Genomic DNA, 18397 nt, shown 5'->3' on the forward strand with positions numbered 1-18397 from the left:
AAGAAAAATGCTTCCCATGACCGAGGATTGAACCCGGGTCGGCTGCGTCGCAACCGACGCGTTGGTCCGCTCGGCCACTCCTTCCCCCCTTGATCATGTTTGTGGAGGGGGGATTGAAACATTTACACCCCCTCCCACGTTTTGTTGTTTCTATAAAAAAAAAAAACACTATATCAGTAGGTACTTATAAATTATAATATTTATACAATTAAATAAGTAGGTACATATGGCATGTATTATATAGCCGTACTTACAACCAGTTGTAATAATAGAAACGTTATTGGCATAAGTTATTGCAGATATATAAGTTGGTGTATTGGAACTGATTAGTTGTGATTGATGTACCTATTGATATTTGATAATATAAACACCTATAATATACTTAAAAATTAACCAAGCATCGTAGATATTTTTATTTTTATTTAACTAAAATAAATGCAAATATTATTCAACAGTTGCATTTTGGCTGCCATATAGCATCAAAATCATGTAGTGGTGGTATTCGTGCTTTAAAAATAATTTACTTTTAATCGATACCGACATACTGTATATAAAGTAGATACAAATGTTTGAATATGAGAACTGTGAAATTAGGTTTTTAGTAAAAATAACTTAAAATAAATCTAAATATTTTATAAATTTTATTGTGAACAAAAAATAATAATATACGAAGAATTTTAAGACCCAACGATTAATATTGTTTTAAGTTTTAAGTTTTATACACATGGGTGCCGCCATTAGGTGACTTCCCCCTCTCGCCAATCAAACCACATCAAATTTACTTATTGTATAACGTGTAAATACAGATTGTAAATATAAATTTTTGTTCAATAAAAAAAAAGTTTTAACTACAATAAAATAACTAAAACTATTAAAGGAAAGATTGTTATTTTCCCTTAAAATATACAATTTCGTCAAATCTGGGACATTAAACACTTGTATAAAATGTGCGTGTGTATTTCCGATAATTTTCAATCGCTATAAGAACAAATTACGAGAAACCTTGTATTACATTTTGAAACATTTAAACCAAGCATGAAAATTGCTATCAATAAAAACAAAGACTTTAATGCTTTAAAAAAAATCATCAAATATGCATTAAAAAATATGTACCTATGCATAAGTGCTCTTATGATTCAAAAAATGGTTGTAGTTTAGATACTTAGTCATAGAAAAGGTCACTGATACAAGTGTGTTAAATTTGAATTAATTAATAAATCATTGAATAGGAAAAACGATTCTGATCGCAGACGCACCATCGTCTCTATTTTAAAGTGATATATTTTTTATTAATTTAATTTTTAATTTTTTATGAATGTATCAACTATAATAATATTTATTATAGATTCTGATTGGAACGATACATTTCTATAAGTATATTGGTCTTACATTGATGTATGTTTTTGAATCATTTTTTGTGCTTGTCATCGCGTTTTGGACCAAAAAAACATGCTCGAAAAAAATAACGATTTTAATCATTTGGTCGCAATTGAAAAAATATTAATCGTTATTCGTTGAAACTTGCGACTTTTTGTCATAACGAAAAGTATTATTTTATATTCTGTACGCGCCTTTACAGTATTATACAGTACAATTTTAAAAATATTTGTACCTACTAATTTAAAAATATTGTTAAGCCAAATCAGGAACCTTTTCATAACCGTTCTATATTGTATAGGTATACGTCGCCATGGTACTCGCTATTGACTTAGACGCAGTGATGCTCAAGTCTAAATTAAATTTTGCAGCAACAGGATTTATTTTGAAACCACCCACTCGTTTATATAAATGACTGTTGCAGTCAACAGTGCACATTTTCCTTCAAATATATATATATATAATATATATTATGAACTTAATTTTGTCTCCTAAATAATAAATGCTGTAACGGCTAAACCGCATGAGCACCACTGCTTATAATAAGTTAATAGTTATTGTACAGTATGTGCGATGTTTTTGGCATTAATTAGTTCAACTTGCCGTGACTAGTGTGTTACTAATTGAAAAACAAATTGAAAATAAGTAATATAGTTATTTGTGGTGTACCCTGGATTTTTAAAGATAAGTACAAATAGTTCCTTTTTTCATTTTAAATTATTACCGTTGTATAATGTATAATAATTGTATACTTATACTAGTATTACCTAATACTAGTGCAGGCGTAACTGTGGGTGGTAAGGGTATTATTTTGCCCCCCCCCCCCTCTACCCAGGTATTACAGATAATCCTTCTAAATTAAAAACGAACGCAATACATTTATAACATAAATGTATAAGATAAATATATTTTTTCCTTCAAATTATTGCGTATACATTTTTTTCACGTTTCTCCTCTTGTATAATATGTTGACGTATTGTCAACGGTATCGCATTATCTGGGTTGATAAATTACCAAATAATATTATTTCATGAATTATAATTTCAGGATTATCATCACATTATTTTGTTCAAACAAGTTATACCTTGCAACTTTTTTTATGAACTCTTATATAGGTAGTTATATTATGTATATGTAGGACGTAGGTACTTACTTAATATTATTTAACGATATGGGTACCAAGTACCAATACGATTTGTTTATAAGTCATAAAATTAGTTTTAAGAATTGTTTAAAAACAAACAGTTAGGTTATGGTTTCGATTTTGATAACAATCCATTCCCCTACCCCCTATCTTTTACCCAGTTACACCACTGCTTATAATACAATAAAATATAATATATAGATAAATGGTAGTTACTAATTACTATTTTAAGTTAGGTACATGATATTACATAGTTTGAGTACGTTAAATTATAACATTAATTTTTATTTATTATATAAGTATACAATTTTATATAATTATTTGGTCTAATTATTTAATTGAATTCTTCTGGGCATAATTCTTTTGGAAAATAATGTAATATGATAAAAATATATAGGTCATTAGCAATTACATAAATGATGATTTTTTTATGTGATACGCTATGGGTTCATTATTTCCAAAAACATTAAAAATGTTGAAAATATAAAATCAACTATTGTTTTTACTATTTTTGAATGACTATACAGTAAACATAATCATTTTCAATTTCAAATTCCGAAGCTGAATATTGTTCAGTGTATTTCGATGCATAAAAATCAAATTTCAAACGAATAGTTAATAAGTTGCAACTTGTAAGTACCCATATTTAAAGTTTATATGAGTTGAGTATGATAGACTATAGTTCAATGAACACCTTGCTGGTTTTTTAGGTGAAGTCCCCTTAGCCCTCCCACTGGGTTCGTACACCACTGTTAGTTATATAATTTAATAATTATATAGAACTTTTAATTAACTTGGAAATAGATGCTGACACACCGCTCATAATCATTTTTCGCATACAATGATTTATCATTGAACTCAAATTTTTATTTCCTCGTACAAAAAAGCACTTCGACACTCGACATATTGCACCAAGCAGATCGAGTTCCATGAAAACGATGTATTCAAAATTAAGTTTTACGCCTTTATATATGAAATAGTGAGTTTGATTCAATGAGCTATCATTAGAACTTTACTTAAATATTTAATTTACACATCAAAACAATTAACAATCATTATAAAGCACCATTGTTTATAAAAAAAAAAAAAATTAAACTTATCTATTTCATTATCTAGATGAGAATGCTGTGGTTTTTATTTTTATCCAGATAAGTCAAATTGTTAAGATAATTATAGTAACGGTATACTTAAAACAGTGGGCCACAAATATTACACAAGTCAAATGATAGCAATATTATTACCTATAACAAGTTTTGGGTACCACAATTACTACATAAAAAAAAAAAAGAAATGCCGTGATCGTTGGCCTCCCAAAATCTCCCCAATTACGTCACTGACTACATATTATTATTATTACTGTGGTAAAAAAATGCATATGGCACTCCGCCGCACATGTCAGCCCGTCTGTGATTCGTCCGTCTAACAGCCGTCTTTAGTGAGTTCAACGCGTCTATAATACCTAAACCGGAAACCTATAGGTATATCATATTATCCTTGTGACGCGTTTGCGTGTGTACCGTCGTCCACAATTATTTATATTCCCTCCTCTTGCCCACACGTCCGTTCTTCGTACCGTCGCACGGTCACCATCGGTCTGCCGGTGGGGCGGACGTCTGCGGCAGTAGTTGAACGCATCGTCGCATCGTGTAATATGTATAATAATAATAATAATAATAATAATAATATAGTGGTCCTCCGATCGCATGATGTATACGCGTCACGTCTTGGGCAAACATCGGCTCGGAGAAGGAAGAACGAAATGAACGAAAAATAAAAGCAAAAAGTACGAAGAAATCTAGTATGCCAGCTGCTGCCATTTACAAAACTCGTTTCACGCGGACAATGCGGACTGGACTGGCCAGTCGTCGTCGTCGTCGCGTGCGTGCGTGCGTGCGTGCGTGCGTCAATGCGGGTGGGTGGGTGGGTGGGTGGGTATAACGACGAAATGCAACAATACAATAAATACAATAAATATTATGTACACCTGCAAAACTATGCAACGGTTTACGTGGGTTTGTAATACGTGATGTGTTTACACGTTCTTTGGCTCGGAGTCTCGACGTAAAATTAAAAAAAAAATCTGATCCCCGCCTTACGCGTAAGGTTGCAGTGGGCATGTTCCAACCAGTTGCGTCAAATTTGACATTTGTATTATAGCGCCAATATTGTGGTAGACTGATCCTATAATACAAATGTCAAATTTGGCGCAACTGGTTGGTCCAAACCCGTTGGACCTGCACATAAGACGGGGATGCAATTTTTTATTTAATTTTACGCAAAACGTCGCAGTGTACTGCAACATTGGCGCTCCTTGTACTTAACAGCCAGTCCTAAACCTTCAGATGTGAACCATTGAACATTAATTACGTTACATTAATTACACTAAACAATGTACATTAAAATAATTGAAAATCTCAGGTAATTTCAAGCGCAATTATTAAACTCCCATAACTGCAGTACGTAACTTCGACTGTTGTATACGCGGTTTTCGGACGAAAACAATGCGTGACCACCGGTACCCATATCGCCCCCAGGTAACCTACTGGGTAGTAGATGGGTACACAACTATCGAACATTCAGTCGTCTCGCAATCCGTCGTAGAATAACAATAATGATATGACAACAATAACACAGGCTGGCTGGCTGGCAGAGCGACAACGACGGCGTCATGACCAGCAGCAGCAGCTGTGTAGTCCCGATGCCGATTTTATTATTATTATTTCGGTTCCAGAGAGTATAGTAATAATAATAATAATAATAACAATAATATAATGTGTAAAGCCGTTCGTCGTACGTAGTAGGTAGTCTCCGCGTGGAAGAGGTAGTGGCGGTGGTGGCTGATGATGAGGGGGAGGCGGTAGTGGCGGCGGTGGTGGCGTCGGCGGAGGAGAGAGAGACACCGTCCTCGGCCGGCGACCAGACAGTGCAGCAGCAGCAGTCGCGTACGCCGTACCGCAGCCGGCCAGTTACTTCGGCACCGCTCTTGTGCAAGGTGTATTCGCCACGCGTCGTCGTCGCCGTCCACCACCGTCCGACAGTGCGCGCGCGAGGCAGACCACCTCAAACCGTGAGTACACCTAGTAAAATAATAATAAATTATGAAAATATGATTTCTGCCTGTTGATGAGACACACGTCAATTCTCCCACGTTTTCAAAAAATAGGAAGTATATTATGTTTGTGTTCTTCGACGTGCAAGAACAAGAAAAACCGTTCACCCCAACGAATAAAGTGCTAAATGACGTATAATAATATTCGGCGCACACTACAGTTAGATACCAAAAGAAAATAATATTCCATTTTAACAGACTTAGGACTGTCTGTTGGCATGGGTTAAAAATGTTTTTTTTTCTTTTGCGTGTTTTTTGTTAAATTTAATTATAAGTAGGTAATAGCATTTTCGTGAACTTTTGAAAAGCAAACTTTCGTTGTCTGGTTAAATACTTACATAATTATTTCATTTTATCTTATGATAGACGTTGGACACAAATATCGTGCACGGTACATACTACATAGTATTATTATTGTATATTATTGAAAGTTTGGCGCGCAACAAATTGTCAAAATGCAAACACGACCTTGAGCCGGGTTCACAAATTTGCGATTTTTTCAAATCTAATTATAATTGCGTGCATGTTTTGTTAAGCTATTGCGAGCTTGTGACGGGTTGGAGTCGTACAATTTTCTTCTAACATGAAATAATTCATGCGAGAAAAAGCGAGCGAATATTGCATAGATGTGAATTCGGCTTATGGCAGCTATAATAATAATATTATACAGCCATATAGTTGAAAATTTGAATAAAATTGAATACAAAATTGAATACACCTGTGGGACAGTGGCTAATCTAGGAACGAAAAAAGAGGGTTGTAAAATAGCACCTATATATAATTAAAATATGTAATATATATTAATTGAAATATGTATAAAATATCGTAGGTATATAATAGTACTGTTAGAACTTGGAGACTATTGCTACACGGTTTTTGTATAAATTAACTAAAATATATAGACAAGAGATAGGGCGTATTTAATAGTATTTTAGGGAGGGGGCTTCAGCCCCCTTAGCTATAGAGAAATTCTCAATTGTGTCCGTCCCGTTTTGCCCACCAAAGTTGAAAAAAAAGATCATTTGGGTGACATATAACATAATTTATAAGTTTTATAAATTATACATCACATACAAGTCACAGGTGGTCGTTTTCAGTATAATAATCGACGCAGTCTTTAAAGGTACATATAATCTAACCTTTAACTGCTGTAGCTTCCGCCATTTCGCATTCGATGTCAACCACTGGCGGCATACTTGAAGACTTTGAACGTAAACAGGCAATAAATAATAATTAATAATAATAAGTAATAACAATAATAAATAATATTAATTATATTGACGCTAGGTAGAGGTAAGAGTCCGGTACGATGTAACACTATAGGACACGGATTGGGCACGTCCGATGAAAGTCTATACTATAAATAAACGCCAAACGGGCCCGACTATACCGCGGTTGTAAATCCATCGTTCAAGTACCTACACACACATTTAGCTAAGCTAACACGTCGCAATATTATCCGGAGTGTGTTATTTAATTTATAGAGCAACGAAATTATAATGATACCACACTGTGTCCATGTACCTAGGTGGTAGCTGACAGGCGGTTATCGGTTTGCAAATTATTACAAACTCAACGATACCTACGCATGATTACGGGTTTGATTTTCAAAACAAAATTTATGTGGTTACATGTACATAGGTTTTATTTTTATGGATATATCATGTATAGAACGTTTTTTTCCTTATCAATTATGATTTAATAAATAACTGTTAGGTATAATATTATATTATTTTAAGTTTGAATGGGTTTAATTCATAATTGATGTTAATTTTACATGATTTACCGCGTTACATTCAACAATAATTATTATGCAAATAGGTGCTTACAACTTGAAGTCAAACTATAAAATGTACGCCATTAAGACTAAACAACAGTTGTTATATATTTTAATATTTGAATGAATATTTTTATAAACTACTTGTTTATGGGTTGTAAATTGTAATTATTGTTACATTTTTTATTTAAAAATAATTATTTTACATATACATAAACCGATTTAAAATGTTCGGAAATATAAATAATAAATCGTTAAATGCTCGTCTTTTTTATACCTGTCAGACCAACGTGTATACATATTTAAAAAATATACTCATGTATTATGTAACACACTTTTGTTTGATTATAGGTGGGTACTTTATGTATAATTTATCATCGGTGTTCATTTTACTTACCCAACACAAATCAATTAACAATTTCATTATACGGTTAGTGTTTTATATTCGATTCATATTCCATATAGCTTACATTCAAAACTCCTTGATACATTACAATAATTTAAAATACACAACAATGATATTATTATAATATAATATACGTAATATAGGTAGGTATAAACGGTCTAGGTACCTACTTGATATAATGTATTAGATAAGGATCAAATCCCATATGAAGGCAGTTTGCATTTTACATTTTTAGTGTCTATTAATGTGTATAAATGTGAACTCGCACTCAGATAGCCCGGTATTCTTTTATGAGTTTTACCAGAACTCATAACTTACAATAAAAATATTTTTCTGTATACCTATAGGTATTTATATTAAAATGTACATAATAATATGCATCTGAATAAGTTTATTATTTATAAAGCATGTATAAATGTATAACTTCTCATATGCAAATATAAATAAAATATTATTTACTTTATGATTTATTAAATTTAGTACCTATATTTTGTTGCATTAGTTAGCTCCAAATGCAATTTCAATGCATTTTTATAAAACATAAAACTTCTTCATGTGTGCCATTTTAGATGGTTGTATGCTTTATTTACAGGAGCAAGAAAGTCATGAAAGTTCGATACATTTTTTCAGAGAATATATTTTTACGATTTAATTTTTTAGATTAAACAAAGTTTTTCTATATATTATGTCCATCAGTTACAAACAGCATGTTAATACATTTAAACATGATTTTATTAAGAACAATTTTTCGAAATAAAACATCTGAATCAATTAAATTATCGTTTAAAAATTAACCATACCGTACTTTTGTTCTAATTAAAATGAATGTTTGATTTTTGTGGTTTTGACAATTTGTTTGAATATTAATGTATTAATTCTTTATAACTTTATAAATATTTTGTTTACAAATTTCAATGTGGTAAGCATGTTTCTAAGAACTGTGAGGAAAATACTCTTTTTTCTACTTTTTTCTATAACTTTTAACTTAAATAGTTAAACAATGTACGTTTAAAAATTACTAAACTTATGAACTTAGTTACTTTTGGTTTAATAATTTTACTTAGTTATTTTTTTATAATTTAATTTAATTAAAAAAAGTTGTTTTCTTATTTTTATAAAACTAGTAATTATTTTAATTAAATACATGGAAACTGTTACATGATTGTCTTAAAAACATTTGTAAAATACAAAATCACAGTTCCATCAAGTGCTCTTGTAGTGATGTACTGGTATTGATGGCTAGCTGCTTTTGCGAGAAAGATGGTCTACAATTGTCAGTTAACTGACCACAACATAAAAAACCTTCATTATTCAAAATATGTAATGAATGGCTCTTGTAATTTTTCAATTGTGTTCCTGTTTATTTTAAATTTCTTTATTATATAATAATATAATCAGTTAGTAGTTAACCTACACAAAATGAGGGCGAGTTATTTAAAAAAAGCAGCTAAACTTTAAACTTTACTTAATTAACTTTTTTTAGGATAACGTAAAAAGAAATGGTTAATTTGACCAAATATATAAAATATTTTACAACAAATATAATATTTCATTTAAAGTTTATATTTTTATCGCGTTTACTATCTACTCTAAATTATAACAATACATATAATATTATACTTACATCGTACGACACTATGATGGCCTCAGCCGCGAAATATTCTGCTTAAAATCCCCTATTTTGATTTTTGATCGTTAAATTGCTGATGAATTGTAAGTATATAAGCTCAATTTCAGCAATGATTACGTGGAATGTATCTGGGAACCTTTAATGGGTATCCACAAACTTTAAACTAATTACCCTTAAGGATCTTAAAACATCGGTTGTATGTACTTTGGACAATAATTACGTTACTAAAAACATTTTGTAAAGTAATTTCTGATCGCTTTTATAGTTATATAATTATAGAGTTACATCTCCATATTCCATCGTGACTATTAGTCTGTGATTTAAATTCAAACCAATACAGTTCTATAATATTTATGGGTGGTCATTGATAAATATCACGGTTCTCCTCTATATTTTTACCTCAGTTTAAAATTATTTTGTAAAATGTACCTATGTTTAAATTATGAAAGTTTGTGTAAACACGAGATCGAGCTTGATATACATTACTTCATTACCAATGTGCCCACTGTCCATGCGAGATTATTTACTGTGATTCGTAATCATTGCGACGTCACATAACTTATATGAGTAATATGCGAGTATTTTAGTATTTCTACGTATATTCATTTGTTCTGTAGATCATTGGGAGTTGATATTACTATATTTCAAACTATATTATTGCTCATGTTCTGTTTATTTAGAACATTTAATTTAGGTTTATCATTTTTTGTCAATCATGTCACTAAACATGTTTAATTTTACAAAAGAATCTCATAATTAAACCTCAGTTTGTGCACACAAGATAAGACTTATAAGTATTTTATTATAACAAAATGTAAATATGTTTCATGTCAGCAACAATTATTTTTTACTCAACATCTGTTCCAATGTGTTCGTATATGACATACAAATAGTAACTGGTCGCATAAAAAATGACAAAAAAGTTGTAGAACTAGAAAGAAATTTTGGAACTATTATCTGGTATAGTCGCCTATATAGCGATGTACATAACCCGTGTGGCCTATAAAAAACTACGGGACATTACTCTCATTATACATCTTATCTGACCACATCTCGTTTGTATATAGAACGGAGCCGTGATAAATTTATGAGGATTTTGATGACCTAAACTACCGTAAAAAACTGAAAAAAGTTTTTATCATAAGTATATATATATATACTTTCGATAATAATTGTTATTAATATGTTTTGATTTCTTATTATTTTTATTATAAATAGGTACCTACAGCTAAAATATATATTTCTATGATTTTTACACTGGAATAGAAAAAGTATAGATAGATAATAGTATAATAATATGTCAAGTTTGGTTTATAAACATTGTTTTAAATATACATTTAATTGAAAAAGAATAATGATAGAAAGATAAGTATAGCATAAATTATCTTTATCAATCAAAAATATAGACCTGTAACTTGTAAATTCTCAAAAATTTTAAAAACTTTATCTTATTTATTTTATTATAAGTATTAATAATATTTAAAATAGAACTTATAGAAAAAATCAGATGCATAATATATTTTAATTTATTTCCATATAGGTAATAGCCAGGTATCTATAATGCGTGGTACCTATGCATATGTAAATGCGGTTTTACAGTTTCATACAATATAAGAATAAGAACAAGTGGTGCTGGTGCATATTAAAAATAAGAAGGCAGTAGTATAGGCTTGTTTGAAGAAACCATCCATTATTGATGGAACTTCATGAAGTGGAAAAGTGGGATTTGGTCAGCAAATAACAATAGTATGTAATATATGATTATTACAAATTAAAAAAAAAAAATTAAATGTCGTCTAGACTGTTACACATGTAGTAAAAAACATTTTGAAATGAACACTATTAAAGGTATGTGAATACCAAACGAATACCTTGCCTTAAAGTATACGATAAAATTAATGTACATCGCAGAAAATGTAATTGCTGCAATTAAATTGGCTGATTTCGATTATAAATATTGGCTCTCGGTTCTTACCTATAAATTTACAGTTGGCTTATAAAATATGAATGGAAAATTCAAAAAATCAATATATATTTAATATAAAACCATACAGTAATCAAAATCAATTACAATAATCTAAAGAAACTCTTATAACTATTGTAGGCATTAACACTAACAACGTAGGCTTATATTTTGAACTATTTCAATTTATTTAGGTACTTCCACGATCTTCAAACGTTCACGTTTAAGTTATGTTGTCATGAATTTACCTTGAAGCAAATTTCCAAAGATTTATCAACCTATGTTATGGTTGTTAGATTTTCTTTTGATTTCCGAGGTTATAAACTGAATACGTGCTTTTATAATCTTGATGTAGGATTGTAGGTTAGGTTAGGTAACTTAGGTAACTATTGTAACTGTTTTACGCATACCATTAACAATAATATATATATTGTATTAATTGTCAGTAATGAATATAACAATTAAAACCAAAATGTATAAATTAGTGAATTAAAATCGGTGTTTATACAAGGTAATCCACATCGCTGTTACAAAGGTAATATGTGTAAGACGTAGGTGGCTGAACATCTCCCACAATTTCGTTTATTTATTTAAATGTGAAAAGTGTAAAAGACTGTAACGCCTTAAAATGTGTTTATATAACCTCTTGAAATTTGAATTAAGTGTATAATATATTTTAGTATTATGATTTATGTAAACGCGCGTACTTATCGGTCCATAATCCATATTGGTCTATGGTCAATATATTTATCTTATATAACCGCAAAAAAAAATATCAGATCATCGTATACAGGATGGTTGACCAAGCATTCAAGCTTTTATAATGAATACTAAATCCAATATTATATATATTTCATATTTTTCCATTTTTAGTATTATCCTTTGTAGGTATTAACATTTTAACAACTGACTAACTGAGAAACTATACTCGTTTGAATTTTGAATTTGGTACATCAACATTTTCAAAAATATTACCTTTTATACCTATGTAATTTAAAATAAAAAAGGAGGTTTTCAATTGAAAAATATAAGTTTGAATTTCTATAGGACACTTCTTAAGTAGGTAGTATAAAAAAATTCAAGAATTTGAAAATACGGTCTCTAAGTACATTTAAAAATGCCAAAAATCAGAATTTGAATAAATTTCTTATCAAATGAATAAATGGGTGTGAGCATGATTGGTGAATCACGCTGTATTATTATATAGTATTAGGTACCTTTTTTTTTTACGTGATATCGAGATCCACGAAGGAACTGCTGTTGGCATTGTTTCTCTTCCGGCCCAAATATATATTACCTATACATAAATCACGAGATTTGCGCATTGGCGGAAATCCATTAAAATTTCAGGGGGGGGCTAACATTACTAGCATAATTGTGAGCGGAAGGATTCGAATCTATACAAAACTAAAAAAAGGAGGGTGCTTGACGGACTTTTTGGGGAGGGGGCTAGGCCCCCTCAATCCCCCTCGATTTCCGCCAATGGATTTGCGTGTTATCGTAAACTAATAAAATAAGCAATAATTGACATATTATTTTTGTAGACTGTGCAACAGGTGACGTGTAGATATAATGATTTAATACCATGGTATCGTCACGACGTCGAGCGCAGATCGATCAAATACGAAACATATAACAATATAGGAAATGGCGTTGACCGGGAGAGAGAATCCGTTTATTAGTTGTTGTTATTATATTACCTATATAGATCTATTATATACGATTGACGGCGGCGGTGGCATATAAGCGTGCGGGTCAAGTGAGAGGGACTTCAATTACAATTACTACATACCTAGCTAAATATGATATATATACATTATACGCGTGTGTCGGTGTTTAACTGCAGCTGATCGGACGGACATTCTTGGCGTAAGTATCACTGCCGAGTAGCATAATCGTCCGCCGATATTATATTATTATAAGGACGATCGCGGTACTTGCGGTTACTGCGCCAACAATGAATATCGGTTCACACGTACTTATATAAGTTTAAGTTCCGGGGTTTTATGCTGTTAAAAATAAGTCAAATTATGATGCTATACTAAAATATTATTCTCTTGAAAATAACGAGAAAAGTAATCAAAAATAATCGTTAACTTAAAAAAATGCAAATCAAAAAATGTATTTTTTCGACAATAAAAGCACAATCAGCACTTGATAGAATACATATTATTGCGTGTGTATCAAAATTATTGGATGCACAAATTGATGTTACCGACTAAAAATGATTTTCAAACAAGAATGTTATAGGTACAACTTACTTATTTCAAAGTTAAAGTTGATTGCAATGATTGAAAACTAAAATAAATTATATTGTTATTTTCTCAAATATTCCAAGATATTATATTCTATAGGGCTCTAAAAAACCTACTCTTGTGTTCTATTATTGCTGTGCATTCTATAATATTATTATTATTATTATTATTATTAAATAATTGGCACACCGAGAGTCTGAGAATCATATATTTTATCGGACAAAATGTGTAGTTTATAAGAAATAATGTGCGTATTAATGTGTGCATCATACTATTTTGGTATACATATAAACCATACATATACAATCAAAAGGGAATGATTATTTTATCGTAAACAGTAATCGAAAATTCAAAGAAATTTATTTTTTTCTGTGAGCAATTCGATAATTGCAGAACAATTTTAAATACCCAGGTAGTAAGTTCTAAAAACAATATTATTCAAGATCCCTTCCTAAGATATTGTCAAGTTCACTCTCTGTATACCTTTGTTATAATAGGTATAAGCGACACATTACATGCTTTGCAATCCCTAATTCGCTGATTACATTCTGCATAGACCGCAGGCGTATTATTTATAAAGGGTAATGTTTCAATGTCCTCCTTTGAAATGTTGAGAATATTCATATATAATATATCACACATAATGTATTTCACAGCAAGTGATTACAATAATAATAGGTAACGTCCAAAAATTAAAATACGTAAAAAAATCATGCTCAACATAATATGTTTAGGCATTAGTAAATATTATGTTCGTAGAAGCACTGGCAGAGCAGGAGAAATACGTGTTGCATTATATTGCATTAATCACCATAATGTGGTTCGTAGTAAATATTATTATTATTATTATTTAAACATTTTTTATATTGTCCGGGCATTTAATATGACGAACGATTAATCGCGGGGAATGTGAACTTTTAAAAAATATTCCTTTACTGTTATATAGATATTCGTCTAGATAAATGCGCTTGTATAGCATAGATAATATAAGAATGACATGCCTATACCAGTTTCATATGGGGCCGATGTGCTTTTTTGGGGAAGAGAGAAAGACAATATGGGGATTTTTTTTAAGGTTATGTCCAAAAACTGTTTACAACATTTGTCAATTTCAAATTTGTATTTTGATCGTTGTGCCTGAAAATAGAAATAGAAATACTCAAATTACTCTAAACTTTGCGTACATAATTAATTGTAATTATAATATAGAATAATATAGATGGTTAATTATGACTAATTAATCATAAATGTTATTTATTATCATTTATCAATTATCATATCAATATTTGCCTCATATAACATTAAAAATGTATCACTAAATTTTCTAGTGATAAGTTCTTATGTCCTATCCATTCTTATATTATCGATGTTGTATATAAATGACCTATTGAAATACTATTCGTGTTTAATTTACTCTTTTAGTTTATATTACTTATTAAAACTTGTAATCCATATCGATTCGGCATCTATAGCCGATGGTCGATAGCTATATTATATTATTATATGTCGTCATGACAGTTATTCATGTCGGCATATCGCAATGAATAATAATAAAATATAAGAACTTTATCTTTTTTTTAAATGTTCGATTTAATACCAAAATACCAAAATAAATACTATACTTAATTATAAAATAGTTTTTTTTTTTTAGTTTTTTGTTCTCTTACTATAATTTATTAAAGCGTGTTTAATCGATACAATGAATGTGTACCGGAAGGTTTTCGTTTGAACATTTGTGCAACGTATGTCCATTGCCCGTAGAATATTAACATCTGGAATTGATTTTCATATCGTCAAAAAGAGCGATTGATATCATGGGTGCAATAATGTGGTGGAATTATTATTCTACACGTATATATACACGCCCAGTATAAGCGGGAATACATTTTACAGAACTATAATGATTATAATAAACGTAGTATCTAGGTTAGGTGGGTAAATATGCACTTAAGGGCAATCACTTTTCATCTTATATATAGTGATCAGAAACAAATGAGAACATTAATGCCCGACGATGATGGTAATAATAGTAATAACACTTATAGGAAACTGATAAATGATAGCAGGTAATAATTAATATAGCGATACAATTATTATTTTAGCATATTACTCGGGCTTTGTATAATTATGACATTTTCTGCGTGTACTTACCTATATACCTACTTAGTACCTACTTGGCAGCTATCTAGTACCTTTACTATATGGTGTAGGACACGAAATCATACAGGATATAGGTAGTATTGTATATATTTGTTTTAGCCTAACCCGCTGTTTAGATATAGTAAGTCAGATACTATTTCAGCATTGTAATACTCGAAATCATATTTAGGATTCATTATTTGCAATTAATAATTTTAGTGTTTGGATTCCATTGGCTTATGTCGTATTTGGAAAAATTGTTTAAATCAAATTTTGTATATTATTACTATAGATATTATGACTATATACAGTGTCGTACTCATCGTATATAACATAATATGTGCTTATTATTATATATATTATATATTATATCTATTCACGTTATAGTACATTTACCTATACACAATTTTATTCTGCAGATGTATATAGAAAACTGTGGACCATGTCGGTTTTTTTTTGCTACGATGCACGTAAAGACAGATAAAAACGAGCAACACTACGCTAATGACGTATATATATATATGTAGTTGACATTAAATTCTTTAAGCACGTCTCAGGTACTGTTGCTCGTGTTTTTTGTAAATTTTTATCGCGCTGGTTTTGCAGTAGGTACCTCGTACCTATATATAATAGGTATTATATTATATTATTATAGTCTCCGTCTATTCCGTTTACGGACTCGCAAACCAATTGGACCGAGGAAAACTATATGATTTACACTAGGGACATCGACGTTAAAATAATAATAATAATAACAATAATAAAATAATAATAATTAGAACATGCTTTTACTTGTATCCGCACAAGGGTTGGTAGCAAAGGAGACATCAATTCCCTAAACCAACACGCTGATTACTGCTAGAAAATTTTAAATTTGGGGAAGTTATGTTTTATTATTATATTACTATAAATATATTATAATATATATAATTAAATTATAATATAACACATACTACATAGGAATTAAATCTATTAATATTTAATATCATTTATGCTGTTTTACTCAGATTGTAATAATCAAGAAAGTTATATATACTTAATAATATGTAAAAACAAAATCAAAAATGACCTTATAATATATACTTGTTCTTATTATTACCTACTCATTTTTGATGGTATAGCCACTCCACAACCCCCTCCCCACCAAAAAACCCCAGTTGGCCAGACCTAAAGATTTTACTTCCATGTCAGCAGAGGTAGTTATCAAAAAAATTTTACCCCTATTTAGATTAGTAAAAATAGCACGCAAACACGCGGCCCACCTTATTAAAAATCATTTTGTTTTTTTTTTCATTTAAAAGAGGGCATGAATAAGAAGGTAATTAAATTTTAAACACTCTTATTCGTTTGAATAACTCATAATTTAAAGGTATATTTATCTGATAAATAAAGAAAATAATTTATTCATTTTTACCAATATTCTATTTCTATACATAATTATTTATGAAACATAATATAAAATATCTCCCTAGGGTTGATCAACACCGCTATACTGCAGGGTTTAACTGACAAAATATGTTATTAACTATGTAATAACTTTCGATTTTTCGTAGATAAATTGCGTTATACTGCTCATTAGATGGACGGGTATCACGTCCTCTTAAGTATATTTATTTAATGTGTGTGTGTGTGTGTGTGTGTGTGTGTATTATTTTTTTGGTGTTGTCATCACCACCGTATAGTCTGTCGCCTCATTTCCCGTCGGGTATATAATGACCATGGGTATAAAACTGAAAAGCATAAACTATAGTATACATTATTATTATATATAGGTGCCTCCTATGGGACGACGATAAAATATTATTAACGCATATTATATCGTCCTAACCTAAACCGAATTGGTTTAGGAAATAGTGAAATACGTATATTATCATCATCGTACGACCCTACGACGCCATCCGTCCGGCAGACAAAAATGTGCTAAACATTACGAAACACGAGGGAGGGTTTGGGTGACGTGCTGTGGCATTCTATTATATAGTAATAAATAATAATATAATATACGCACGGACCGAGGCCACGAAAATGTGTATCATACAGTTCCATCCTTATTACGCACCATCGATATTTTGTTACGAGAAATATAAAAATATTATTTATTATTATTTACACGGTGTTTGTTAACATGTACATAACATGATTCTAGACGATCAAAATCCGATAAGTGTTAAAAAGGCTGAAAGAAAAATTATTTAAAATAAATATTTTTTTATTAGAGGTTGTCACCATTTATATATTATATATTTTTATTTTTATGGCATAATTAGGTAATTGTAAACAATTTTCAGGACTTAAAAATTAATGTCTTTCACAAAACCAATTATTTGCATAAGTGATATAACTTAAATCATCGTTCATAGCAAAAGCCAAAAATAGTAGTTTATCAGAACCATATCTATGTCATATTATAAAAAGCGTTGATTTTTATACAAAGTCCTGTCACCTGTAATACTTACTACTTAGCTCAGATAAACTTTGAAATTCTTAGAATACGACTTCTCTATAATTCAACAATATCCTTTTTTGCCATCGGACTTCTTTTCCCCAGACTTTTCCTCGTAGTATCGTCGAGCCGAAGTCTGTCAACGAGCGTTCAG

General features: G+C 30.4%; 1 protein-coding gene across 1 annotated transcript in view; it reads left to right on the top strand.

Annotated features, from left to right (window-relative positions):
* The first annotated feature begins 5430 nt into the window (after positions 1-5430).
* LOC132935432 (uncharacterized) overlaps positions 5431-18397 on the top strand; it is a 33245-nt gene continuing 20278 nt past the window's right edge. The window contains exon 1 of the mRNA XM_061001978.1: positions 5431-5588. The gene's annotated coding sequence lies outside the window, so the exon portion shown is untranslated. The remainder of the gene's footprint in view (positions 5589-18397) is intronic.

The sequence above is a fragment of the Metopolophium dirhodum genome, chromosome 1 (assembly GCF_019925205.1).
Source record: "Metopolophium dirhodum isolate CAU chromosome 1, ASM1992520v1, whole genome shotgun sequence".
Lineage (NCBI taxonomy): Eukaryota > Metazoa > Arthropoda > Insecta > Hemiptera > Aphididae > Metopolophium > Metopolophium dirhodum.